General features: G+C 59.9%; 1 long non-coding RNA gene across 6 annotated transcripts; it reads right to left on the bottom strand.

The window, feature by feature from the left end:
- Window positions 1–1,593: 1,593 nt before the first annotated feature.
- On the bottom strand, window positions 1,594–27,353 carry LOC128079809 (uncharacterized). 6 transcript variants are annotated; one of them, XR_008206321.1, is made up of 9 exons: window positions 26,238–26,422; window positions 25,044–25,116; window positions 22,960–24,849; window positions 12,310–14,258; window positions 10,180–12,128; window positions 8,050–9,998; window positions 5,920–7,868; window positions 5,675–5,738; window positions 1,594–1,614 (listed from the first exon to the last, which is right to left on the bottom strand). It is a non-coding gene; the product is annotated as an uncharacterized LOC128079809 (long non-coding RNA). The 6 variants fall into 6 exon arrangements; XR_008206319.1 differs by lacking the exon at window positions 1,594–1,614 and having other exon boundaries at window positions 5,449–5,738; XR_008206322.1 differs by lacking the exons at window positions 1,594–1,614; window positions 8,050–9,998 and having other exon boundaries at window positions 5,448–5,738.

Raw genomic sequence — 27,353 nt, forward strand, 5'->3', positions numbered from 1 at the left:
TCAAGATGTGTACCTCTTCCAGATCTAGTCCAGCGCGCCGACAGCGGACGGGCTTCGTGGACGCCGGGACACCTGCATACGATCTGCACTTCAAAGGAAACGTTAGCTACAAAATTTCACAAGGGATGAGCCTTCCTGCTGCGTGCCCTCTGGGTTCCCTCGCTCGCTCCTTGCGAACACCTACGTTGTTGCCAGAGATGAATAGTAGCGCTTACTGTTCGGGTTAGTGCTCGCTGTTTGCGGAAGGACGCCGTTCAGATAAGTTGTCGCCGCCGTACAAACGAAAGAAATTCCTCCTAAGATGGAATTTTCGTATAAATCCCACAGCGCTCTGTACTGATCTGAAGTTTGTTTAACCTTAAGAATATGCCGGTAGAGCATAACGCAATTTGGAGTGCACCGCATAGCAGACTAGGAAGTTTTCTGGGCTCCTGCACTACCACGAGAAGGCAGATTGTTCCTTACCGAATACTGGCAGAGATTTCTGTAACAGAAGGTGATTTTTTTCCTGTCTGTTCCACCAGGTTTTCTGTACCTGTCCTTCAGAGAAGCTTTCTTTCGGCCCTTAGCATTTTGGCTTTTTTACCTAATTTGGGGCACCTTTATCGCCGCTCCCTGTCCGCTGTTCTTGGATGCCGACAGTGCGCACTGGGGCCCAAAGTCGGGATCTGAATTTCCAGTTACCTGACTCATACTCCTGTAGATCGTGTGTAACTTCTACAGATGTATCCTATTGAACTTAAAAGGTAAGGAAATTTCCCTGCGTCCCCTTTCCCTCCAGCACACGTATGCGGGGAAAAAAAAGTGTCGGTGCTGGGCGGAGTAAATCCAATCGCTTTGCTCCAGATCTATTCAACGGAAATCGCTTGACGTTTTGGGACTCGCAGTTTTGAAGTAAGTTGTTACTATTTAATTTAATTATTTAAAAAAAAAAAAAGGCATAGGAAGCATTGAGTGCTTCCAGCTCCCAGCTGTACCCAGCTTAACCCTGGATAAAAATGTAACTCCTTCTGTCCTTAAGCCGCAGTATTGCAAACAGAAAATATCTATGGTTTTAGTAGCTGTGATGCAGAGCTGAAGTGATCTTTACTTATTGTTTTATCTAATAGCGTAACCCTTGCAATATTATCTTTGTGCTCCTATGGGTTTGGCACGCTTCACCCCCGCTTCGCTGACGTGCTTAATCAACCTCGATAAATGCCTTACTGCTGCTTCTTCCTGCCATAAATATTTTAAAACTCAAAGCTGGTGGTTCGGCTTTTTACTCACTGCGGCCCGGTTCCCTGAAATAAACCTCCCCCGAAAGTGGAGTAAAAGATTTTCCTCACGACTGCTTGCAATACATTCCCCGTGCTTACTCGATTGGTTCTTTGCATTTGTAGTTGGTTTTCGTGACAGTTGAACTATGTTGAATGATGCAATCGGAGTAAAAGCCCACACCACAGCTCTAATTTAACTCCATCAAACTTTATTTTGGGAAGCACACAGAGCTTTTGAAATCTTTACGTAGTAGGCTTTAGGAAGGGCAAGGCTGCTGCGGTTACTCGTGAAATCCATCTGCTGTAACGCTCTGAAGTTCTCCGAGGGACCGGCGCTCTCTTCTCAGCGGAAAAGCTGCCGAAATTCCAGTGCCTTTGTCTTAGGATGACGGTGCGTGAAAGACCCAAGGACAATTGCTCTTGCTCATTTTCAAACTTTCATATATATTAGTATCATTTTAATAGTATTAGATTGGTATCTAATTCATTTTAATGCGTCTCATTCATCCCTTATGTGCACTTTGGGGCCTGGGTGCTATGCAAGATGAGGTTGGTCTGCTCCTGGAGTCACAAACACTTGAATTTCATTGTACAATTTCATTGCATACCAAAGATTGCACAGCTGTTCTACTGATTTTCATAAAAAACGTGAAAATGAGCCGTGTGTGGAAGAACTGGACGTAAAAGGAGTTGGTAAACTTGAATAAAACACGACTGTTCAAACACAGGTCATGACTTATCATATTATCTAGGGTGTATGGAAGCAAAGTCCATATGAAGAGCTTATAACCTATTTAAACAGAAATTACCTTCAGCATTCTGGTGACTTTCTCTAATGAAAATATTTTTCCTACTTTAGAAATGAAGCTCAAAAAATCCAAACAAAATACAGGTAGCAGGGGAAAAAACCAAACCAAACCAAAAACAACAACAAAACAAACAAACAAACAAAAAAACCCCAACCAACCAAGCAAACGAAAAAACTCAAATCAAAAGCAGTATGTAACCCATGTTGAAACACGTGTAACTTGTGACTTAACTAGAAAGACTGCCTGGATTCCCTGTTTCCGCTCAGACAACGAGTCAGTTCTACCACAGGCAGCCCCTTCCAACGTCAGTATTTTGTGCTTGCAGTTGAGGCAGACGGATCTTCTCAACCGCTGACGTGAACTGCAGGTAGCAATCTATCGTCTCTGAATATTTTTTCTCACAAAGAAATCGTTCCGCCAAAGACAAACAAAAAACTCCCTTTGGAATACCCAAGTCTGAGCACCCTGATGCTCCATCAGCAGGACGTGTGAGCTCCTGTCTTTACCTCTAAGCTGATTCTCGGTTTACAAGGTGGATAACAAATCGGTACCTCCCATTTTTAGGAGGAGGTCTATACGTAAACCTCGTCTGTTGGTTTTCTTTTGCTTCGCTCTCGGAATATCCCTACGATGTTGTTGTTCTAGCAGTGACGTGGATATTAAATCTTTGTCAAAATTATGGGGATGCTTGTAGTATCTGAAAGATTGACTTGCTAAAAGATGCAAACAAATTTATTCTCTTCTTCTATAAAAAGAGGAGGAAGCGGCGTGAACGTGCGCCCTGGGCTGACGCTTCTGGAGTTGTAGTAAGTTTCAGCTTAGATGAAAGTAGTGTGGAAGTGAAGAAACTGAAGGAAGAGACAGCGAGTGATATGCATTCGGTGCTCTGCAACGACCAAACCGCCTGTACGCTATTAACAGCAACTTAGTTTGTGTGCGGTGATTTTACAACTGCAAGGAATTCATCATCTTTTACAAGCGTGTGACGCTGGTCACTTCCCGGTACTAATTTCCACATAAACAGAAAAACAACGTTTCTCTTGTTTACGTGATGAGGAAATAGTAAAACCGACATTTAAAACACAACAAAAAGCAGAAAGGAAACCCACATTGCTATGTGCTGAAGTAAAAGAAAAGCCTCGGTGCCGAAGAAGACAGGAATGTACGGGCAGCAAGATTTCCCAAAACATCCCAATTCAGAGATTCCTGGACAAGATCCCTGTTCTCTGATATGCATGATGTCAGATTAAATGAACAAAATGACCCCCATCTGGAATTAAAAACCCATCAATAGCTCTAATTTAATGATTCCTTATAGCTTTGTAAACATATACCGCAGGCCAACGGCAAGGATTTTGCCTTCCCGAATCCTGGCACGTCCTATTACAGACATACAAGGAACAGGAGACTTTTTTTCTGCACTCCTTAATCTTGTATTGTCTGCGCGGGCAGGAGGGTGTAAGAGCAAAGTTCTTTCTGACTTTCCTCTAGCAGTTACTATGAAATATTTGAGAGGATACGTGCCAAGTACAGCAACGTGGAAAGAACGCTTAATAAGCTTAATTTAGAAAACATATCTGTTCCGTAAATACATGAGATAAATGAGAAGTGTTAGACAGTATGAGTCGGCATTCTCGGAAGAGATCTCGTTTGGAACGTGGTTTCTTTTTTATGTATTTGGCAAACTAACGACTCGTTTGTTTGCTTGTTTGTTTTAATGTCAGATATATTAGGCAACAGCCATGAGCACGCAGCATTGATGTCTAGACTTCCGCAGCTTCTAATTCACTTTTACTATGTAATAATATCTACAAGTGAATTTAATCACAGTTCCAAAAATTGAAAACAAAGCAGGATGACCCAATGATGAGCAATGGAGGAACGGCAGAGCACCTGTGACGGGCTCTGCTGCTGCTCCAAGCCTTCCAACGCAACCGGCAGCTGCTCCGATCCCTGCCACGGGCTCTGCCATTGCTTCAGTCCTTGGAAGGGACCTGTGGGTACTGTGACCCTTCTAAAGGGCCCCACAGCTGCCGTGACCGTGAGAAGCCTGAAAAGATTACAGCTGTTGGCCAGCCGAGCACCACGCGCAATGGTGGAAGCGACCACCGGATGGATGGAAACAGGCCCCACGCACATTGCTACCGCCCAAAGTACTATCCTGGGCCCTGAAAAGCGAGCCTCCTGGTGACGCGGCACCCCAGGAAGAACTGAGCCAGACAACAGAACTCATTTCCAAAATAATCACCTGGGCAAAAGAACACAACGCTGAGTTGGTGTATCACATCCCTACCACACGTAGCATCTGGAAAAATCAGATGATATGCAGGCCTATCAAAGACTGCCGTAGCAGCCGTGCGTACGTTCCAGCCAAACATTGGGACGCATATTTATCAGAAGCCACCTGGTTGGTCAACACTTGGGGATCTCCAGAGTGGCTGATCCTGTCCGATAAAACATGCTGTGTACCACAGAAGAGGGATAAAGACCCAGTGGGGCACGGAAAGAACATGCTGAGCAAGACAATCTCGATTATTCCTGCCTCAAAGACAAGCCTATCTGTGGGATTACTTCTTCCAAAGGACATGTGGGAACGGGGTGGGTAAAGCTGGATGGTGTCTGTTGTGTACCTCGAAGGGATTTGACGCTGTGCAAGAATAAACAGTTGCTACACGATACCGTGTGCCATCATCGCTACGCTTGTTACAGGCCTCGATAACACCATGACAATAAGAACCATCCCAACTAAAGAGGAACTAATTTTGATGAAATCGGAACCAGCTTCCCAAGCAATAATCCCACAATGGAGCCTCTCCGCTTGTACTGAAGGAGTGCTATGACAAATGCAGCCCAAAATCATGAACTAAAGGAACTTCATGCACAGACCATTGACAAGGACGGACCAAAGGATGTGGAAATCACATCTGTGTAAACATCAAGAAGTAAGACAGGAAGAAGTAAATAGTTAGGACACGTAAGAATAACACAAGATAACAGCATAAAATCAATACCTTAGTTTCAGCAGAGACAGAATACCCTTACCTCAAAGTGGATGGTACGACGCTATGCTTTGGACAACTGCAAAGCTAATAAAACTCCAATGTTTTCGGTTGTTACAGAGTAATTCCGAACAGAGTGAACAATGTCTGTTTTCATGGATTCTCCTACCGTACAGGAACAGGGCTTGGAGCAGCACAGGGAGCTGGGACAGAAATAGCAGAGCTAACCTAAATCAGGCCAAGGCAATATTTCGTACCCTATGCCATGATACATAAGGAAAGTGAGGAAAGAAATCACAAGACCCCAAATAGAAAGGCCACATAAATCCTCAACACAGAAAAAAGGATATTACTTCTGGGTGAAAGAAAGAAATAAAAGCATAGATGGCAATTCAAAAAGAAGCAGATTTATGCTAACTGAGGCATAACTTAACATTAAAACACAGAGAAGACCAGAGAACAAAAGCAGATATCACGACAACAAAAACACGCATATGATTTTTATTTTCAAAGGCCCATGGAGACAAAAAAGAGCTAACAAGAGAAAAACACAAATGTCAGATTCAGAAGACAAGAAAAATGAAAAAGGCTGACAATCAACAGAAACCTCGTGCTCGATATTGCCTCCCGCGTCCCCACGCCGCTTCTTCTTCTTTCTTCTGCAGCAGCTCCTGAAACATCAGCGGGGACACCGTTACAGCTGCACAGCAGCAAGCCCCCCACCGGAAGGAAAAAAGAAACCAACCCAACATCGCAGAGGAACTCGGCACGCCACCACCCAGCCAAGGAAGGCCTTGCATCCCCCCTCCCCAGTTCATCCCAGCAAAAACTACTTTGAGCAGCTTTCCTCACCTCACTGGCGCACGGCGCGCTTCCAGCCGGTGCTGCGGGGGATCACAGAGGCGGGCAGACTGGGCAAATGGAGCTGGGCACACACGCATGGCAGCGGCCAAAGAGTCAGCTTCCCTGATTACAGGGGACCCCCGCCACTGCCTCCATTGCAAAGGGCCTGGGACTGCGGGGCACTGGCGCTCCCCGGCTTACAGGGCAGCCCCCATCCCTACCGGCCGCGGGAGGCTCCTTCTCTCCCAGTCCGGGGGCACCTGGACCCGCACCCCGCTAACGGGGCGGTCACCCCACACAGGCTGCCAGCTGAGCACAAGCGCTCGCGCACCCAGACCCTGATTACAGGCGGGTGGATGACACCCCTGGAGCCACAGAGCTCGGTTTCCCCCCCAGCGGCGGGAGAGACTCTCAGCTGCCAGGCAGCGGGGCGGCACGGCCAAATGCCGCGGTGGGGACCCCAGCCCTGACTGCGGGGAGGGCGCAAGCCCAAGCCCACCTCTCGCAGCCCCGTGCCTCTGAAAGGCCGGGGCCACATGCCCGCCTGAGTACAGGGGGTCTCTCTGAACGCAGCTCACCTAGCACTCACGGGGGGCACGCGCAGCCCTGCCTACAGGACGGTACCCCCACACCCCACCCTCCCCAGGAAGCCCCGCGGAGCACGAGGCTCCCGCCAACGCCCGAGTTACAGGCTGGCCCGCCCGGCAGCAGCACAACATCACCAACCTCTTGCCTTTGGGAACCCCGGGAGCAACCTCGACCCACCGAGTGGGGAGGTCACCGCACACACAAGCAGCACCTCAACCTGCACCCTCTGACGGGACAGGGAGGGGTCATTCCCACCAGCTGGATGGCTAGAGCAGCCGGCTGCAATGCCGCAGCCTCCCCGCACCTGATTACAGGGCGGGCGGGAGGGCTGCTCGGGGGACAGAGGGCTCCGCAGCTTGGGACACACGCCCCGACTACGGGGCTGTCACACCGCCAGCGGAGCAGGCGCCCACTAAAGGACTGGCCCAAGCCCTGGCTACAGGGCGGCCTCGGCCACTGAACTACCATGTGGCTCTGATCTAGGCTAAATAATTTAGAGGAAGACAGGACACTCGCTGCGCTCGCGGGACTGAGAGGGAACACCCCTTTTGCGGCGTGCACCACAGTCCTCCATTCCCCCCAGGGAAGTCGAAGCTAAGCTGCAGCCATCTTTGTGGGGGCCTAAAGGGAAAGTTCAGTCGCTCCGTCACTCCACAAACACAAACAAGGAAAGGAAGGGCAACGCGCACACACAGGCGCGACTTTCCAGAAGGGAAGGACAACGCAGCGCAGCCAAACCCTGGGAATAAACCCACAACCGCGGGCAACAGACAAGAGCCTGTGACCTGTCCCTAGCCTGCACGGAGGCCGCAGACCTCAACGTGCCAAGGGGCTTCCCAGCTAAAGCCAAAGGCCAGATGCCGTGACGCGCACCCCGAGTACGGGGCCGTCGCACTGACAGGCCACCACCAGGCAACGATGCCGAGGGGCCGGAGGAGGAAGAGGGGCGGGGAAACGGCACTACCCTGCTTACAGGGCGGCCTCGGGGTCCGGCGAGCTCCGTTTCCCACTCAGGTGCGGAGAGGTGGCTCTCGCCCTGCGTTACAGGGGGCCACGCTCCCCAGGCAGCCAAAGGAGCAGCAAGGCAAAAGCCCAACTACAGCAAAAGCAAAGACCCGAGCCCTGCTTACAGGGAGGTCGCCCAGCACAAAGCCGGCCAAGGCGCCGGCAACTCTCAAACTCAAATGGGACTAAATGGGACTGCGGCCCCGCTAACGGGACGGATGCTTTGCCCAGAGTGCCTCTCTCCTTCCCCCCCGCGTCTGCACGCTTCCGCATCCTCTTCTCGCTTGCATCCTTGCTTGCTTGCTTGCGCGCTCCTGCCTCCCGCGTCCCCACGCCGCTTCTTCTTCTTTCTTCTGCAGCAGCTCCTGAAACATCAGCGGGGACACCGTTACAGCTGCACAGCAGCAAGCCCCCCACCGGAAGGAAAAAAGAAACCAACCCAACATCGCAGAGGAACTCGGCACGCCACCACCCAGCCAAGGAAGGCCTTGCATCCCCCCTCCCCAGTTCATCCCAGCAAAAACTACTTTGAGCAGCTTTCCTCACCTCACTGGCGCACGGCGCGCTTCCAGCCGGTGCTGCGGGGGATCACAGAGGCGGGCAGACTGGGCAAATGGAGCTGGGCACACACGCATGGCAGCGGCCAAAGAGTCAGCTTCCCTGATTACAGGGGACCCCCGCCACTGCCTCCATTGCAAAGGGCCTGGGACTGCGGGGCACTGGCGCTCCCCGGCTTACAGGGCAGCCCCCATCCCTACCGGCCGCGGGAGGCTCCTTCTCTCCCAGTCCGGGGGCACCTGGACCCGCACCCCGCTAACGGGGCGGTCACCCCACACAGGCTGCCAGCTGAGCACAAGCGCTCGCGCACCCAGACCCTGATTACAGGCGGGTGGATGACACCCCTGGAGCCACAGAGCTCGGTTTCCCCCCCAGCGGCGGGAGAGACTCTCAGCTGCCAGGCAGCGGGGCGGCACGGCCAAATGCCGCGGTGGGGACCCCAGCCCTGACTGCGGGGAGGGCGCAAGCCCAAGCCCACCTCTCGCAGCCCCGTGCCTCTGAAAGGCCGGGGCCACATGCCCGCCTGAGTACAGGGGGTCTCTCTGAACGCAGCTCACCTAGCACTCACGGGGGGCACGCGCAGCCCTGCCTACAGGACGGTACCCCCACACCCCACCCTCCCCAGGAAGCCCCGCGGAGCACGAGGCTCCCGCCAACGCCCGAGTTACAGGCTGGCCCGCCCGGCAGCAGCACAACATCACCAACCTCTTGCCTTTGGGAACCCCGGGAGCAACCTCGACCCACCGAGTGGGGAGGTCACCGCACACACAAGCAGCACCTCAACCTGCACCCTCTGACGGGACAGGGAGGGGTCATTCCCACCAGCTGGATGGCTAGAGCAGCCGGCTGCAATGCCGCAGCCTCCCCGCACCTGATTACAGGGCGGGCGGGAGGGCTGCTCGGGGGACAGAGGGCTCCGCAGCTTGGGACACACGCCCCGACTACGGGGCTGTCACACCGCCAGCGGAGCAGGCGCCCACTAAAGGACTGGCCCAAGCCCTGGCTACAGGGCGGCCTCGGCCACTGAACTACCATGTGGCTCTGATCTAGGCTAAATAATTTAGAGGAAGACAGGACACTCGCTGCGCTCGCGGGACTGAGAGGGAACACCCCTTTTGCGGCGTGCACCACAGTCCTCCATTCCCCCCAGGGAAGTCGAAGCTAAGCTGCAGCCATCTTTGTGGGGGCCTAAAGGGAAAGTTCAGTCGCTCCGTCACTCCACAAACACAAACAAGGAAAGGAAGGGCAACGCGCACACACAGGCGCGACTTTCCAGAAGGGAAGGACAACGCAGCGCAGCCAAACCCTGGGAATAAACCCACAACCGCGGGCAACAGACAAGAGCCTGTGACCTGTCCCTAGCCTGCACGGAGGCCGCAGACCTCAACGTGCCAAGGGGCTTCCCAGCTAAAGCCAAAGGCCAGATGCCGTGACGCGCACCCCGAGTACGGGGCCGTCGCACTGACAGGCCACCACCAGGCAACGATGCCGAGGGGCCGGAGGAGGAAGAGGGGCGGGGAAACGGCACTACCCTGCTTACAGGGCGGCCTCGGGGTCCGGCGAGCTCCGTTTCCCACTCAGGTGCGGAGAGGTGGCTCTCGCCCTGCGTTACAGGGGGCCACGCTCCCCAGGCAGCCAAAGGAGCAGCAAGGCAAAAGCCCAACTACAGCAAAAGCAAAGACCCGAGCCCTGCTTACAGGGAGGTCGCCCAGCACAAAGCCGGCCAAGGCGCCGGCAACTCTCAAACTCAAATGGGACTAAATGGGACTGCGGCCCCGCTAACGGGACGGATGCTTTGCCCAGAGTGCCTCTCTCCTTCCCCCCCGCGTCTGCACGCTTCCGCATCCTCTTCTCGCTTGCATCCTTGCTTGCTTGCTTGCGCGCTCCTGCCTCCCGCGTCCCCACGCCGCTTCTTCTTCTTTCTTCTGCAGCAGCTCCTGAAACATCAGCGGGGACACCGTTACAGCTGCACAGCAGCAAGCCCCCCACCGGAAGGAAAAAAGAAACCAACCCAACATCGCAGAGGAACTCGGCACGCCACCACCCAGCCAAGGAAGGCCTTGCATCCCCCCTCCCCAGTTCATCCCAGCAAAAACTACTTTGAGCAGCTTTCCTCACCTCACTGGCGCACGGCGCGCTTCCAGCCGGTGCTGCGGGGGATCACAGAGGCGGGCAGACTGGGCAAATGGAGCTGGGCACACACGCATGGCAGCGGCCAAAGAGTCAGCTTCCCTGATTACAGGGGACCCCCGCCACTGCCTCCATTGCAAAGGGCCTGGGACTGCGGGGCACTGGCGCTCCCCGGCTTACAGGGCAGCCCCCATCCCTACCGGCCGCGGGAGGCTCCTTCTCTCCCAGTCCGGGGGCACCTGGACCCGCACCCCGCTAACGGGGCGGTCACCCCACACAGGCTGCCAGCTGAGCACAAGCGCTCGCGCACCCAGACCCTGATTACAGGCGGGTGGATGACACCCCTGGAGCCACAGAGCTCGGTTTCCCCCCCAGCGGCGGGAGAGACTCTCAGCTGCCAGGCAGCGGGGCGGCACGGCCAAATGCCGCGGTGGGGACCCCAGCCCTGACTGCGGGGAGGGCGCAAGCCCAAGCCCACCTCTCGCAGCCCCGTGCCTCTGAAAGGCCGGGGCCACATGCCCGCCTGAGTACAGGGGGTCTCTCTGAACGCAGCTCACCTAGCACTCACGGGGGGCACGCGCAGCCCTGCCTACAGGACGGTACCCCCACACCCCACCCTCCCCAGGAAGCCCCGCGGAGCACGAGGCTCCCGCCAACGCCCGAGTTACAGGCTGGCCCGCCCGGCAGCAGCACAACATCACCAACCTCTTGCCTTTGGGAACCCCGGGAGCAACCTCGACCCACCGAGTGGGGAGGTCACCGCACACACAAGCAGCACCTCAACCTGCACCCTCTGACGGGACAGGGAGGGGTCATTCCCACCAGCTGGATGGCTAGAGCAGCCGGCTGCAATGCCGCAGCCTCCCCGCACCTGATTACAGGGCGGGCGGGAGGGCTGCTCGGGGGACAGAGGGCTCCGCAGCTTGGGACACACGCCCCGACTACGGGGCTGTCACACCGCCAGCGGAGCAGGCGCCCACTAAAGGACTGGCCCAAGCCCTGGCTACAGGGCGGCCTCGGCCACTGAACTACCATGTGGCTCTGATCTAGGCTAAATAATTTAGAGGAAGACAGGACACTCGCTGCGCTCGCGGGACTGAGAGGGAACACCCCTTTTGCGGCGTGCACCACAGTCCTCCATTCCCCCCAGGGAAGTCGAAGCTAAGCTGCAGCCATCTTTGTGGGGGCCTAAAGGGAAAGTTCAGTCGCTCCGTCACTCCACAAACACAAACAAGGAAAGGAAGGGCAACGCGCACACACAGGCGCGACTTTCCAGAAGGGAAGGACAACGCAGCGCAGCCAAACCCTGGGAATAAACCCACAACCGCGGGCAACAGACAAGAGCCTGTGACCTGTCCCTAGCCTGCACGGAGGCCGCAGACCTCAACGTGCCAAGGGGCTTCCCAGCTAAAGCCAAAGGCCAGATGCCGTGACGCGCACCCCGAGTACGGGGCCGTCGCACTGACAGGCCACCACCAGGCAACGATGCCGAGGGGCCGGAGGAGGAAGAGGGGCGGGGAAACGGCACTACCCTGCTTACAGGGCGGCCTCGGGGTCCGGCGAGCTCCGTTTCCCACTCAGGTGCGGAGAGGTGGCTCTCGCCCTGCGTTACAGGGGGCCACGCTCCCCAGGCAGCCAAAGGAGCAGCAAGGCAAAAGCCCAACTACAGCAAAAGCAAAGACCCGAGCCCTGCTTACAGGGAGGTCGCCCAGCACAAAGCCGGCCAAGGCGCCGGCAACTCTCAAACTCAAATGGGACTAAATGGGACTGCGGCCCCGCTAACGGGACGGATGCTTTGCCCAGGGTGCCTCTCTCCTTCCCCCCCGCGTCTGCACGCTTCCGCATCCTCTTCTCGCTTGCATCCTTGCTTGCTTGCTTGCGCGCTCCTGCCTCCCGCGTCCCCACGCCGCTTCTTCTTCTTTCTTCTGCAGCAGCTCCTGAAACATCAGCGGGGACACCGTTACAGCTGCACAGCAGCAAGCCCCCCACCGGAAGGAAAAAAGAAACCAACCCAACATCGCAGAGGAACTCGGCACGCCACCACCCAGCCAAGGAAGGCCTTGCATCCCCCCTCCCCAGTTCATCCCAGCAAAAACTACTTTGAGCAGCTTTCCTCACCTCACTGGCGCACGGCGCGCTTCCAGCCGGTGCTGCGGGGGATCACAGAGGCGGGCAGACTGGGCAAATGGAGCTGGGCACACACGCATGGCAGCGGCCAAAGAGTCAGCTTCCCTGATTACAGGGGACCCCCGCCACTGCCTCCATTGCAAAGGGCCTGGGACTGCGGGGCACTGGCGCTCCCCGGCTTACAGGGCAGCCCCCATCCCTACCGGCCGCGGGAGGCTCCTTCTCTCCCAGTCCGGGGGCACCTGGACCCGCACCCCGCTAACGGGGCGGTCACCCCACACAGGCTGCCAGCTGAGCACAAGCGCTCGCGCACCCAGACCCTGATTACAGGCGGGTGGATGACACCCCTGGAGCCACAGAGCTCGGTTTCCCCCCCAGCGGCGGGAGAGACTCTCAGCTGCCAGGCAGCGGGGCGGCACGGCCAAATGCCGCGGTGGGGACCCCAGCCCTGACTGCGGGGAGGGCGCAAGCCCAAGCCCACCTCTCGCAGCCCCGTGCCTCTGAAAGGCCGGGGCCACATGCCCGCCTGAGTACAGGGGGTCTCTCTGAACGCAGCTCACCTAGCACTCACGGGGGGCACGCGCAGCCCTGCCTACAGGACGGTACCCCCACACCCCACCCTCCCCAGGAAGCCCCGCGGAGCACGAGGCTCCCGCCAACGCCCGAGTTACAGGCTGGCCCGCCCGGCAGCAGCACAACATCACCAACCTCTTGCCTTTGGGAACCCCGGGAGCAACCTCGACCCACCGAGTGGGGAGGTCACCGCACACACAAGCAGCACCTCAACCTGCACCCTCTGACGGGACAGGGAGGGGTCATTCCCACCAGCTGGATGGCTAGAGCAGCCGGCTGCAATGCCGCAGCCTCCCCGCACCTGATTACAGGGCGGGCGGGAGGGCTGCTCGGGGGACAGAGGGCTCCGCAGCTTGGGACACACGCCCCGACTACGGGGCTGTCACACCGCCAGCGGAGCAGGCGCCCACTAAAGGACTGGCCCAAGCCCTGGCTACAGGGCGGCCTCGGCCACTGAACTACCATGTGGCTCTGATCTAGGCTAAATAATTTAGAGGAAGACAGGACACTCGCTGCGCTCGCGGGACTGAGAGGGAACACCCCTTTTGCGGCGTGCACCACAGTCCTCCATTCCCCCCAGGGAAGTCGAAGCTAAGCTGCAGCCATCTTTGTGGGGGCCTAAAGGGAAAGTTCAGTCGCTCCGTCACTCCACAAACACAAACAAGGAAAGGAAGGGCAACGCGCACACACAGGCGCGACTTTCCAGAAGGGAAGGACAACGCAGCGCAGCCAAACCCTGGGAATAAACCCACAACCGCGGGCAACAGACAAGAGCCTGTGACCTGTCCCTAGCCTGCACGGAGGCCGCAGACCTCAACGTGCCAAGGGGCTTCCCAGCTAAAGCCAAAGGCCAGATGCCGTGACGCGCACCCCGAGTACGGGGCCGTCGCACTGACAGGCCACCACCAGGCAACGATGCCGAGGGGCCGGAGGAGGAAGAGGGGCGGGGAAACGGCACTACCCTGCTTACAGGGCGGCCTCGGGGTCCGGCGAGCTCCGTTTCCCACTCAGGTGCGGAGAGGTGGCTCTCGCCCTGCGTTACAGGGGGCCACGCTCCCCAGGCAGCCAAAGGAGCAGCAAGGCAAAAGCCCAACTACAGCAAAAGCAAAGACCCGAGCCCTGCTTACAGGGAGGTCGCCCAGCACAAAGCCGGCCAAGGCGCCGGCAACTCTCAAACTCAAATGGGACTAAATGGGACTGCGGCCCCGCTAACGGGACGGATGCTTTGCCCAGAGTGCCTCTCTCCTTCCCCCCCGCGTCTGCACGCTTCCGCATCCTCTTCTCGCTTGCATCCTTGCTTGCTTGCTTGCGCGCTCCTGCCTCCCGCGTCCCCACGCCGCTTCTTCTTCTTTCTTCTGCAGCAGCTCCTGAAACATCAGCGGGGACACCGTTACAGCTGCACAGCAGCAAGCCCCCCACCGGAAGGAAAAAAGAAACCAACCCAACATCGCAGAGGAACTCGGCACGCCACCACCCAGCCAAGGAAGGCCTTGCATCCCCCCTCCCCAGTTCATCCCAGCAAAAACTACTTTGAGCAGCTTTCCTCACCTCACTGGCGCACGGCGCGCTTCCAGCCGGTGCTGCGGGGGATCACAGAGGCGGGCAGACTGGGCAAATGGAGCTGGGCACACACGCATGGCAGCGGCCAAAGAGTCAGCTTCCCTGATTACAGGGGACCCCCGCCACTGCCTCCATTGCAAAGGGCCTGGGACTGCGGGGCACTGGCGCTCCCCGGCTTACAGGGCAGCCCCCATCCCTAGCGGCCGCGGGAGGCTCCTTCTCTCCCAGTCCGGGGGCACCTGGACCCGCACCCCGCTAACGGGGCGGTCACCCCACACAGGCTGCCAGCTGAGCACAAGCGCTCGCGCACCCAGACCCTGATTACAGGCGGGTGGATGACACCCCTGGAGCCACAGAGCTCGGTTTCCCCCCCAGCGGCGGGAGAGACTCTCAGCTGCCAGGCAGCGGGGCGGCACGGCCAAATGCCGCGGTGGGGACCCCAGCCCTGACTGCGGGGAGGGCGCAAGCCCAAGCCCACCTCTCGCAGCCCCGTGCCTCTGAAAGGCCGGGGCCACATGCCCGCCTGAGTACAGGGGGTCTCTCTGAACGCAGCTCACCTAGCACTCACGGGGGGCACGCGCAGCCCTGCCTACAGGACGGTACCCCCACACCCCACCCTCCCCAGGAAGCCCCGCGGAGCACGAGGCTCCCGCCAACGCCCGAGTTACAGGCTGGCCCGCCCGGCAGCAGCACAACATCACCAACCTCTTGCCTTTGGGAACCCCGGGAGCAACCTCGACCCACCGAGTGGGGAGGTCACCGCACACACAAGCAGCACCTCAACCTGCACCCTCTGACGGGACAGGGAGGGGTCATTCCCACCAGCTGGATGGCTAGAGCAGCCGGCTGCAATGCCGCAGCCTCCCCGCACCTGATTACAGGGCGGGCGGGAGGGCTGCTCGGGGGACAGAGGGCTCCGCAGCTTGGGACACACGCCCCGACTACGGGGCTGTCACACCGCCAGCGGAGCAGGCGCCCACTAAAGGACTGGCCCAAGCCCTGGCTACAGGGCGGCCTCGGCCACTGAACTACCATGTGGCTCTGATCTAGGCTAAATAATTTAGAGGAAGACAGGACACTCGCTGCGCTCGCGGGACTGAGAGGGAACACCCCTTTTGCGGCGTGCACCACAGTCCTCCATTCCCCCCAGGGAAGTCGAAGCTAAGCTGCAGCCATCTTTGTGGGGGCCTAAAGGGAAAGTTCAGTCGCTCCGTCACTCCACAAACACAAACAAGGAAAGGAAGGGCAACGCGCACACACAGGCGCGACTTTCCAGAAGGGAAGGACAACGCAGCGCAGCCAAACCCTGGGAATAAACCCACAACCGCGGGCAACAGACAAGAGCCTGTGACCTGTCCCTAGCCTGCACGGAGGCCGCAGACCTCAACGTGCCAAGGGGCTTCCCAGCTAAAGCCAAAGGCCAGATGCCGTGACGCGCACCCCGAGTACGGGGCCGTCGCACTGACAGGCCACCACCAGGCAACGATGCCGAGGGGCCGGAGGAGGAAGAGGGGCGGGGAAACGGCACTACCCTGCTTACAGGGCGGCCTCGGGGTCCGGCGAGCTCCGTTTCCCACTCAGGTGCGGAGAGGTGGCTCTCGCCCTGCGTTACAGGGGGCCACGCTCCCCAGGCAGCCAAAGGAGCAGCAAGGCAAAAGCCCAACTACAGCAAAAGCAAAGACCCGAGCCCTGCTTACAGGGAGGTCGCCCAGCACAAAGCCGGCCAAGGCGCCGGCAACTCTCAAACTCAAATGGGACTAAATGGGACTGCGGCCCCGCTAACGGGACGGATGCTTTGCCCAGGGTGCCTCTCTCCTTCCCCCCCGCGTCTGCACGCTTCCGCATCCTCTTCTCGCTTGCATCCTTGCTTGCTTGCTTGCGCGCTCCTGCCTCCCGCGTCCCCACGCCGCTTCTTCTTCTTTCTTCTGCAGCAGCTCCTGAAACATCAGCGGGGACACCGTTACAGCTGCACAGCAGCAAGCCCCCCACCGGAAGGAAAAAAGAAACCAACCCAACATCGCAGAGGAACTCGGCACGCCACCACCCAGCCAAGGAAGGCCTTGCATCCCCCCTCCCCAGTTCATCCCAGCAAAAACTACTTTGAGCAGCTTTCCTCACCTCACTGGCGCACGGCGCGCTTCCAGCCGGTGCTGCGGGGGATCACAGAGGCGGGCAGACTGGGCAAATGGAGCTGGGCACACACGCATGGCAGCGGCCAAAGAGTCAGCTTCCCTGATTACAGGGGACCCCCGCCACTGCCTCCATTGCAAAGGGCCTGGGACTGCGGGGCACTGGCGCTCCCCGGCTTACAGGGCAGCCCCCATCCCTAGCGGCCGCGGGAGGCTCCTTCTCTCCCAGTCCGGGGGCACCTGGACCCGCACCCCGCTAACGGGGCGGTCACCCCACACAGGCTGCCAGCTGAGCACAAGCGCTCGCGCACCCAGACCCTGATTACAGGCGGGTGGATGACACCCCTGGAGCCACAGAGCTCGGTTTCCCCCCCAGCGGCGGGAGAGACTCTCAGCTGCCAGGCAGCGGGGCGGCACGGCCAAATGCCGCGGTGGGGACCCCAGCCCTGACTGCGGGGAGGGCGCAAGCCCAAGCCCACCTCTCGCAGCCCCGTGCCTCTGAAAGGCCGGGGCCACATGCCCGCCTGAGTACAGGGGGTCTCTCTGAACGCAGCTCACCTAGCACTCACGGGGGGCACGCGCAGCCCTGCCTACAGGACGGTACCCCCACACCCCACCCTCCCCAGGAAGCCCCGCGGAGCACGAGGCTCCCGCCAACGCCCGAGTTACAGGCTGGCCCGCCCGGCAGCAGCACAACATCACCAACCTCTTGCCTTTGGGAACCCCGGGAGCAACCTCGACCCACCGAGTGGGGAGGTCACCGCACACACAAGCAGCACCTCAACCTGCACCCTCTGACGGGACAGGGAGGGGTCATTCCCACCAGCTGGATGGCTAGAGCAGCCGGCTGCAATGCCGCAGCCTCCCCGCACCTGATTACAGGGCGGGCGGGAGGGCTGCTCGGGGGACAGAGGGCTCCGCAGCTTGGGACACACGCCCCGACTACGGGGCTGTCACACCGCCAGCGGAGCAGGCGCCCACTAAAGGACTGGCCCAAGCCCTGGCTACAGGGCGGCCTCGGCCACTGAACTACCATGTGGCTCTGATCTAGGCTAAATAATTTAGAGGAAGACAGGACACTCGCTGCGCTCGCGGGACTGAGAGGGAACACCCCTTTTGCGGCGTGCACCACAGTCCTCCATTCCCCCCAGGGAAGTCGAAGCTAAGCTGCAGCCATCTTTGTGGGGGCCTAAAGGGAAAGTTCAGTCGCTCCGTCACTCCACAAACACAAACAAGGAAAGGAAGGGCAACGCGCACACACAGGCGCGACTTTCCAGAAGGGAAGGACAACGCAGCGCAGCCAAACCCTGGGAATAAACCCACAACCGCGGGCAACAGACAAGAGCCTGTGACCTGTCCCTAGCCTGCACGGAGGCCGCAGACCTCAACGTGCCAAGGGGCTTCCCAGCTAAAGCCAAAGGCCAGATGCCGTGACGCGCACCCCGAGTACGGGGCCGTCGCACTGACAGGCCACCACCAGGCAACGATGCCGAGGGGCCGGAGGAGGAAGAGGGGCGGGGAAACGGCACTACCCTGCTTACAGGGCGGCCTCGGGGTCCGGCGAGCTCCGTTTCCCACTCAGGTGCGGAGAGGTGGCTCTCGCCCTGCGTTACAGGGGGCCACGCTCCCCAGGCAGCCAAAGGAGCAGCAAGGCAAAAGCCCAACTACAGCAAAAGCAAAGACCCGAGCCCTGCTTACAGGGAGGTCGCCCAGCACAAAGCCGGCCAAGGCGCCGGCAACTCTCAAACTCAAATGGGACTAAATGGGACTGCGGCCCCGCTAACGGGACGGATGCTTTGCCCAGGGTGCCTCTCTCCTTCCCCCCCGCGTCTGCACGCTTCCGCATCCTCTTCTCGCTTGCATCCTTGCTTGCTTGCTTGCGCGCTCCTGCCTCCCGCGTCCCCACGCCGCTTCTTCTTCTTTCTTCTGCAGCAGCTCCTGAAACATCAGCGGGGACACCGTTACAGCTGCACAGCAGCAAGCCCCCCACCGGAAGGAAAAAAGAAACCAACCCAACATCGCAGAGGAACTCGGCACGCCACCACCCAGCCAAGGAAGGCCTTGCATCCCCCCTCCCCAGTTCATCCCAGCAAAAACTACTTTGAGCAGCTTTCCTCACCTCACTGGCGCACGGCGCGCTTCCAGCCGGTGCTGCGGGGGATCACAGAGGCGGGCAGACTGGGCAAATGGAGCTGGGCACACACGCATGGCAGCGGCCAAAGAGTCAGCTTCCCTGATTACAGGGGACCCCCGCCACTGCCTCCATTGCAAAGGGCCTGGGACTGCGGGGCACTGGCGCTCCCCGGCTTACAGGGCAGCCCCCATCCCTAGCGGCCGCGGGAGGCTCCTTCTCTCCCAGTCCGGGGGCACCTGGACCCGCACCCCGCTAACGGGGCGGTCACCCCACACAGGCTGCCAGCTGAGCACAAGCGCTCGCGCACCCAGACCCTGATTACAGGCGGGTGGATGACACCCCTGGAGCCACAGAGCTCGGTTTCCCCCCCAGCGGCGGGAGAGACTCTCAGCTGCCAGGCAGCGGGGCGGCACGGCCAAATGCCGCGGTGGGGACCCCAGCCCTGACTGCGGGGAGGGCGCAAGCCCAAGCCCACCTCTCGCAGCCCCGTGCCTCTGAAAGGCCGGGGCCACATGCCCGCCTGAGTACAGGGGGTCTCTCTGAACGCAGCTCACCTAGCACTCACGGGGGGCACGCGCAGCCCTGCCTACAGGACGGTACCCCCACACCCCACCCTCCCCAGGAAGCCCCGCGGAGCACGAGGCTCCCGCCAACGCCCGAGTTACAGGCTGGCCCGCCCGGCAGCAGCACAACATCACCAACCTCTTGCCTTTGGGAACCCCGGGAGCAACCTCGACCCACCGAGTGGGGAGGTCACCGCACACACAAGCAGCACCTCAACCTGCACCCTCTGACGGGACAGGGAGGGGTCATTCCCACCAGCTGGATGGCTAGAGCAGCCGGCTGCAATGCCGCAGCCTCCCCGCACCTGATTACAGGGCGGGCGGGAGGGCTGCTCGGGGGACAGAGGGCTCCGCAGCTTGGGACACACGCCCCGACTACGGGGCTGTCACACCGCCAGCGGAGCAGGCGCCCACTAAAGGACTGGCCCAAGCCCTGGCTACAGGGCGGCCTCGGCCACTGAACTACCATGTGGCTCTGATCTAGGCTAAATAATTTAGAGGAAGACAGGACACTCGCTGCGCTCGCGGGACTGAGAGGGAACACCCCTTTTGCGGCGTGCACCACAGTCCTCCATTCCCCCCAGGGAAGTCGAAGCTAAGCTGCAGCCATCTTTGTGGGGGCCTAAAGGGAAAGTTCAGTCGCTCCGTCACTCCACAAACACAAACAAGGAAAGGAAGGGCAACGCGCACACACAGGCGCGACTTTCCAGAAGGGAAGGACAACGCAGCGCAGCCAAACCCTGGGAATAAACCCACAACCGCGGGCAACAGACAAGAGCCTGTGACCTGTCCCTAGCCTGCACGGAGGCCGCAGACCTCAACGTGCCAAGGGGCTTCCCAGCTAAAGCCAAAGGCCAGATGCCGTGACGCGCACCCCGAGTACGGGGCCGTCGCACTGACAGGCCACCACCAGGCAACGATGCCGAGGGGCCGGAGGAGGAAGAGGGGCGGGGAAACGGCACTACCCTGCTTACAGGGCGGCCTCGGGGTCCGGCGAGCTCCGTTTCCCACTCAGGTGCGGAGAGGTGGCTCTCGCCCTGCGTTACAGGGGGCCACGCTCCCCAGGCAGCCAAAGGAGCAGCAAGGCAAAAGCCCAACTACAGCAAAAGCAAAGACCCGAGCCCTGCTTACAGGGAGGTCGCCCAGCACAAAGCCGGCCAAGGCGCCGGCAACTCTCAAACTCAAATGGGACTAAATGGGACTGCGGCCCCGCTAACGGGACGGATGCTTTGCCCAGGGTGCCTCTCTCCTTCCCCCCCGCGTCTGCACGCTTCCGCATCCTCTTCTCGCTTGCATCCTTGCTTGCTTGCTTGCGCGCTCCTGCCTCCCGCGTCCCCACGCCGCTTCTTCTTCTTTCTTCTGCAGCAGCTCCTGAAACATCAGCGGGGACACCGTTACAGCTGCACAGCAGCAAGCCCCCCACCGGAAGGAAAAAAGAAACCAACCCAACATCGCAGAGGAACTCGGCACGCCACCACCCAGCCAAGGAAGGCCTTGCATCCCCCCTCCCCAGTTCATCCCAGCAAAAACTACTTTGAGCAGCTTTCCTCACCTCACTGGCGCACGGCGCGCTTCCAGCCGGTGCTGCGGGGGATCACAGAGGCGGGCAGACTGGGCAAATGGAGCTGGGCACACACGCATGGCAGCGGCCAAAGAGTCAGCTTCCCTGATTACAGGGGACCCCCGCCACTGCCTCCATTGCAAAGGGCCTGGGACTGCGGGGCACTGGCGCTCCCCGGCTTACAGGGCAGCCCCCATCCCTAGCGGCCGCGGGAGGCTCCTTCTCTCCCAGTCCGGGGGCACCTGGACCCGCACCCCGCTAACGGGGCGGTCACCCCACACAGGCTGCCAGCTGAGCACAAGCGCTCGCGCACCCAGACCCTGATTACAGGCGGGTGGATGACACCCCTGGAGCCACAGAGCTCGGTTTCCCCCCCAGCGGCGGGAGAGACTCTCAGCTGCCAGGCAGCGGGGCGGCACGGCCAAATGCCGCGGTGGGGACCCCAGCCCTGACTGCGGGGAGGGCGCAAGCCCAAGCCCACCTCTCGCAGCCCCGTGCCTCTGAAAGGCCGGGGCCACATGCCCGCCTGAGTACAGGGGGTCTCTCTGAACGCAGCTCACCTAGCACTCACGGGGGGCACGCGCAGCCCTGCCTACAGGACGGTACCCCCACACCCCACCCTCCCCAGGAAGCCCCGCGGAGCACGAGGCTCCCGCCAACGCCCGAGTTACAGGCTGGCCCGCCCGGCAGCAGCACAACATCACCAACCTCTTGCCTTTGGGAACCCCGGGAGCAACCTCGACCCACCGAGTGGGGAGGTCACCGCACACACAAGCAGCACCTCAACCTGCACCCTCTGACGGGACAGGGAGGGGTCATTCCCACCAGCTGGATGGCTAGAGCAGCCGGCTGCAATGCCGCAGCCTCCCCGCACCTGATTACAGGGCGGGCGGGAGGGCTGCTCGGGGGACAGAGGGCTCCGCAGCTTGGGACACACGCCCCGACTACGGGGCTGTCACACCGCCAGCGGAGCAGGCGCCCACTAAAGGACTGGCCCAAGCCCTGGCTACAGGGCGGCCTCGGCCACTGAACTACCATGTGGCTCTGATCTAGGCTAAATAATTTAGAGGAAGACAGGACACTCGCTGCGCTCGCGGGACTGAGAGGGAACACCCCTTTTGCGGCGTGCACCACAGTCCTCCATTCCCCCCAGGGAAGTCGAAGCTAAGCTGCAGCCATCTTTGTGGGGGCCTAAAGGGAAAGTTCAGTCGCTCCGTCACTCCACAAACACAAACAAGGAAAGGAAGGGCAACGCGCACACACAGGCGCGACTTTCCAGAAGGGAAGGACAACGCAGCGCAGCCAAACCCTGGGAATAAACCCACAACCGCGGGCAACAGACAAGAGCCTGTGACCTGTCCCTAGCCTGCACGGAGGCCGCAGACCTCAACGTGCCAAGGGGCTTCCCAGCTAAAGCCAAAGGCCAGATGCCGTGACGCGCACCCCGAGTACGGGGCCGTCGCACTGACAGGCCACCACCAGGCAACGATGCCGAGGGGCCGGAGGAGGAAGAGGGGCGGGGAAACGGCACTACCCTGCTTACAGGGCGGCCTCGGGGTCCGGCGAGCTCCGTTTCCCACTCAGGTGCGGAGAGGTGGCTCTCGCCCTGCGTTACAGGGGGCCACGCTCCCCAGGCAGCCAAAGGAGCAGCAAGGCAAAAGCCCAACTACAGCAAAAGCAAAGACCCGAGCCCTGCTTACAGGGAGGTCGCCCAGCACAAAGCCGGCCAAGGCGCCGGCAACTCTCAAACTCAAATGGGACTAAATGGGACTGCGGCCCCGCTAACGGGACGGATGCTTTGCCCAGGGTGCCTCTCTCCTTCCCCCCCGCGTCTGCACGCTTCCGCATCCTCTTCTCGCTTGCATCCTTGCTTGCTTGCTTGCGCGCTCCTGCCTCCCGCGTCCCCACGCCGCTTCTTCTTCTTTCTTCTGCAGCAGCTCCTGAAACATCAGCGGGGACACCGTTACAGCTGCACAGCAGCAAGCCCCCCACCGGAAGGAAAAAAGAAACCAACCCAACATCGCAGAGGAACTCGGCACGCCACCACCCAGCCAAGGAAGGCCTTGCATCCCCCCTCCCCAGTTCATCCCAGCAAAAACTACTTTGAGCAGCTTTCCTCACCTCACTGGCGCACGGCGCGCTTCCAGCCGGTGCTGCGGGGGATCACAGAGGCGGGCAGACTGGGCAAATGGAGCTGGGCACACACGCATGGCAGCGGCCAAAGAGTCAGCTTCCCTGATTACAGGGGACCCCCGCCACTGCCTCCATTGCAAAGGGCCTGGGACTGCGGGGCACTGGCGCTCCCCGGCTTACAGGGCAGCCCCCATCCCTACCGGCCGCGGGAGGCTCCTTCTCTCCCAGTCCGGGGGCACCTGGACCCGCACCCCGCTAACGGGGCGGTCACCCCACACAGGCTGCCAGCTGAGCACAAGCGCTCGCGCACCCAGACCCTGATTACAGGCGGGTGGATGACACCCCTGGAGCCACAGAGCTCGGTTTCCCCCCCAGCGGCGGGAGAGACTCTCAGCTGCCAGGCAGCGGGGCGGCACGGCCAAATGCCGCGGTGGGGACCCCAGCCCTGACTGCGGGGAGGGCGCAAGCCCAAGCCCACCTCTCGCAGCCCCGTGCCTCTGAAAGGCCGGGGCCACATGCCCGCCTGAGTACAGGGGGTCTCTCTGAACGCAGCTCACCTAGCACTCACGGGGGGCACGCGCAGCCCTGCCTACAGGACGGTACCCCCACACCCCACCCTCCCCAGGAAGCCCCGCGGAGCACGAGGCTCCCGCCAACGCCCGAGTTACAGGCTGGCCCGCCCGGCAGCAGCACAACATCACCAACCTCTTGCCTTTGGGAACCCCGGGAGCAACCTCGACCCACCGAGTGGGGAGGTCACCGCACACACAAGCAGCACCTCAACCTGCACCCTCTGACGGGACAGGGAGGGGTCATTCCCACCAGCTGGATGGCTAGAGCAGCCGGCTGCAATGCCGCAGCCTCCCCGCACCTGATTACAGGGCGGGCGGGAGGGCTGCTCGGGGGACAGAGGGCTCCGCAGCTTGGGACACACGCCCCGACTACGGGGCTGTCACACCGCCAGCGGAGCAGGCGCCCACTAAAGGACTGGCCCAAGCCCTGGCTACAGGGCGGCCTCGGCCACTGAACTACCATGTGGCTCTGATCTAGGCTAAATAATTTAGAGGAAGACAGGACACTCGCTGCGCTCGCGGGACTGAGAGGGAACACCCCTTTTGCGGCGTGCACCACAGTCCTCCATTCCCCCCAGGGAAGTCGAAGCTAAGCTGCAGCCATCTTTGTGGGGGCCTAAAGGGAAAGTTCAGTCGCTCCGTCACTCCACAAACACAAACAAGGAAAGGAAGGGCAACGCGCACACACAGGCGCGACTTTCCAGAAGGGAAGGACAACGCAGCGCAGCCAAACCCTGGGAATAAACCCACAACCGCGGGCAACAGACAAGAGCCTGTGACCTGTCCCTAGCCTGCACGGAGGCCGCAGACCTCAACGTGCCAAGGGGCTTCCCAGCTAAAGCCAAAGGCCAGATGCCGTGACGCGCACCCCGAGTACGGGGCCGTCGCACTGACAGGCCACCACCAGGCAACGATGCCGAGGGGCCGGAGGAGGAAGAGGGGCGGGGAAACGGCACTACCCTGCTTACAGGGCGGCCTCGGGGTCCGGCGAGCTCCGTTTCCCACTCAGGTGCGGAGAGGTGGCTCTCGCCCTGCGTTACAGGGGGCCACGCTCCCCAGGCAGCCAAAGGAGCAGCAAGGCAAAAGCCCAACTACAGCAAAAGCAAAGACCCGAGCCCTGCTTACAGGGAGGTCGCCCAGCACAAAGCCGGCCAAGGCGCCGGCAACTCTCAAACTCAAATGGGACTAAATGGGACTGCGGCCCCGCTAACGGGACGGATGCTTTGCCCAGAGTGCCTCTCTCCTTCCCCCCCGCGTCTGCACGCTTCCGCATCCTCTTGCTTGCTCCTGCCTCCTGCAGCAGCTCCTGAAACATCAGCGAGGACACCGTTTGACCTCCAGAGCAGCCAGCTCACCACCGGAAGGAAAAAGGAAACCCAGCATCACAGAAGAACTCATCACGCCACCACCCAGCCAAGGAAGATCCTCCCTCCCTCCACCCTGCCCCCTCTGGCACCAGCTGTTCATTCCAAAAAGGCTTGTTAGAGTAGCTTTTCTCACCTCACTGAAGCACAGTGCGCTTCCAGCCGGTGCTGCCGGGGATCGCAGAGTTGGGCAGACTGGCCAAGTTTATCTGGCAATACAAATTCCAGCAGCCATCGAGTCAGCTGCCCTGCTTACAGCAGACCCCCAGTCTCTAACTTTATTGGAAATACAACAGCTTTTATTATATTAATTGGTCTGCGTAAATGCAACCACTGTGCCATCTTGGCACTTCTGAATTGTCAATCTTTTCCATCTGTTCAGGAGGTTCTTTGGCCTCGTGTCTCTCCTCTTCTGCTTCATTTGAGATTCCTGCTGCTATAAATTCATCTCATTTCTCATTCACCAGTTCATAGCCATTAGTGGTGTGAAGTTACAAGGGAATTTTCAGCTTATTACATGTACTGCCATGGATTATCTTAAAGTAGAATACAAAATATGGCGCTGAAGGCTAAATTTTTCTCTTAGCATCCACCTGATTTGCTGCTGTAGAGCTTCTTTAACTCACTTATATTATTAAACACCACAACACCGCTTTACTCCTTCCCCTTCTCATCAGGAATGCACTTCTCGTGTCCTCCCCCATTTCCACCACGCCATTACAAAGCAGAGAGTAAAAGCCGCGCGCTTCAACACTATACGCGATAGCACTCATTGTTTTATTATTGCTGCTCGCCGCTGCCTCGGTGCGTCTCCTTCCACGTGGCAACTCGCCCCGCTCGTCGCGCCCGCGCCCCTCCTCTGAGAGCGCGCTCAGAGCTGCCTGCACTCGGTGCCGGCTGGAGAGCCCGACTCTGTCCGCCCACCAGCGGAGCGTAAGACGCGGCTCCAGCCCCGGCTCCCTCCCGCCACCGGAGCCCACAGGCGACTCCAGCCCGCCATCGATGCCCACACGGCGGTCCCGGCTTCGGTTGCCATCCGTCGGACCCTGCGCGGTGCAGCGGCGGCGTCCCCCACCCCGCCTCGACCCGGCCCCCGCCTCGACCCGGCCCCCGCCTCGACCCGGCCCCCGCCTCGACCCGGCCCCCGCCTCGACCCGGCCCCCGCCTCGACCCGGCCCCCGCCTCGACCCGGCCCCCGCCTCGACCCGGCCCCCGCCTCGACCCGGCCCCCGCCTCGACCCGGCCCCCGCCTCGACCCGGCCCCCGCCTCGACCCGGCCCCCGCCGCACCCCGCGCCGCCCCGCTCCGCCTTGCCTCGGATCCGCCGTACCCTGGCCCCGCCGCTCCTCAACTCTGGAGACCGCTTGCCTTCGTCGCCGCCTTTCCCTCACGGCACGCCCCTTCTTCTCACGCGCTGTGGAGAACGTCTCACTCACCTGCCCGCGCGCGCACCTTTTATAGCTGTCCCTTCAGCCCGCCAGCCAATAGGAGCCCTGAACGCCGCTGTCGCTTCCCGCGCTTTTCTTCCTGCCGCTCTCTCTCCATCCCCCTCGACGTTCCCGCCCTTTCTTCCTAACGGCTGCCGCCCCGGGTCACCTGAACGTCACGGCCCCGCTCACAGGTGTCGCCGCCCGGCCCCTCAGGGCGGTGCCGCCCCACAAGTGATCTCAGCTCACAGCCCGGCACCTGGCAGAGCTGGCTGTGCAACTCGTGCCTTCCATTTCAGCGTTGCTTTTAACAGTCATTTACACATTAGGCTGTCCTTCCTGACTTACAGATCCCCACCAACTTCATTTAAAATTACTTTTATATCTTTTTAAGGAATTCTTCCCTGTCACCTCTCCCATCTGCCCCTACAGCACAAACCCCTCCTGAGCTCCAAAATGTGTTTACCAAGGGAAACAAGGCAGCAGCTGTTTGCAGGATGCCATTGATGTGTCAGCTCAGGACGTTCTCTCTTTGCAGAGCTGCTTCTATTTTGTACCTCATTCACACACCGGGGCTGAAATGCTCACCTGATGGCTGCGCTCTGCAGCCTTTGCTCAGCTCCCTTCCTTCTGCCCCCAGCTGCGTGCTTTCTCACTGTAGCAGTGCTACAAACAAGGACTATGGAAGAGACCAACAGTGGATACAGAGTATACGTGGCCCCCACTGAAGCCGAAACAGCGTGTAGCAGCAGCAGCAATGCCTCAGCTGGGAGCCACGTACATAACAGCTGAACTTTCTGTGCATTTGTACAATTAGTGGTAAAGGAAGGCTTGCGCCAGAGAGCATTTCAGCAGAGCAACATCACTGTGCATAAACAAACACTGAAGACGTTCACTTTTCCTCTTCCCTGCTTACTGCCATTGAGATAATTTCTGGAGGGCAGTCTTGCAAAGTAAAAAGCTGAGTAAAGGAAGCATTCAGTCCTCAGCCCGTTCGCTGTTCTGCATCACAAGGGTCC

Source organism: Tympanuchus pallidicinctus, unplaced genomic scaffold, assembly GCF_026119805.1.
Source record: "Tympanuchus pallidicinctus isolate F22 unplaced genomic scaffold, pur_lepc_1.0 scaffold191, whole genome shotgun sequence".
Lineage (NCBI taxonomy): Eukaryota > Metazoa > Chordata > Aves > Galliformes > Phasianidae > Tympanuchus > Tympanuchus pallidicinctus.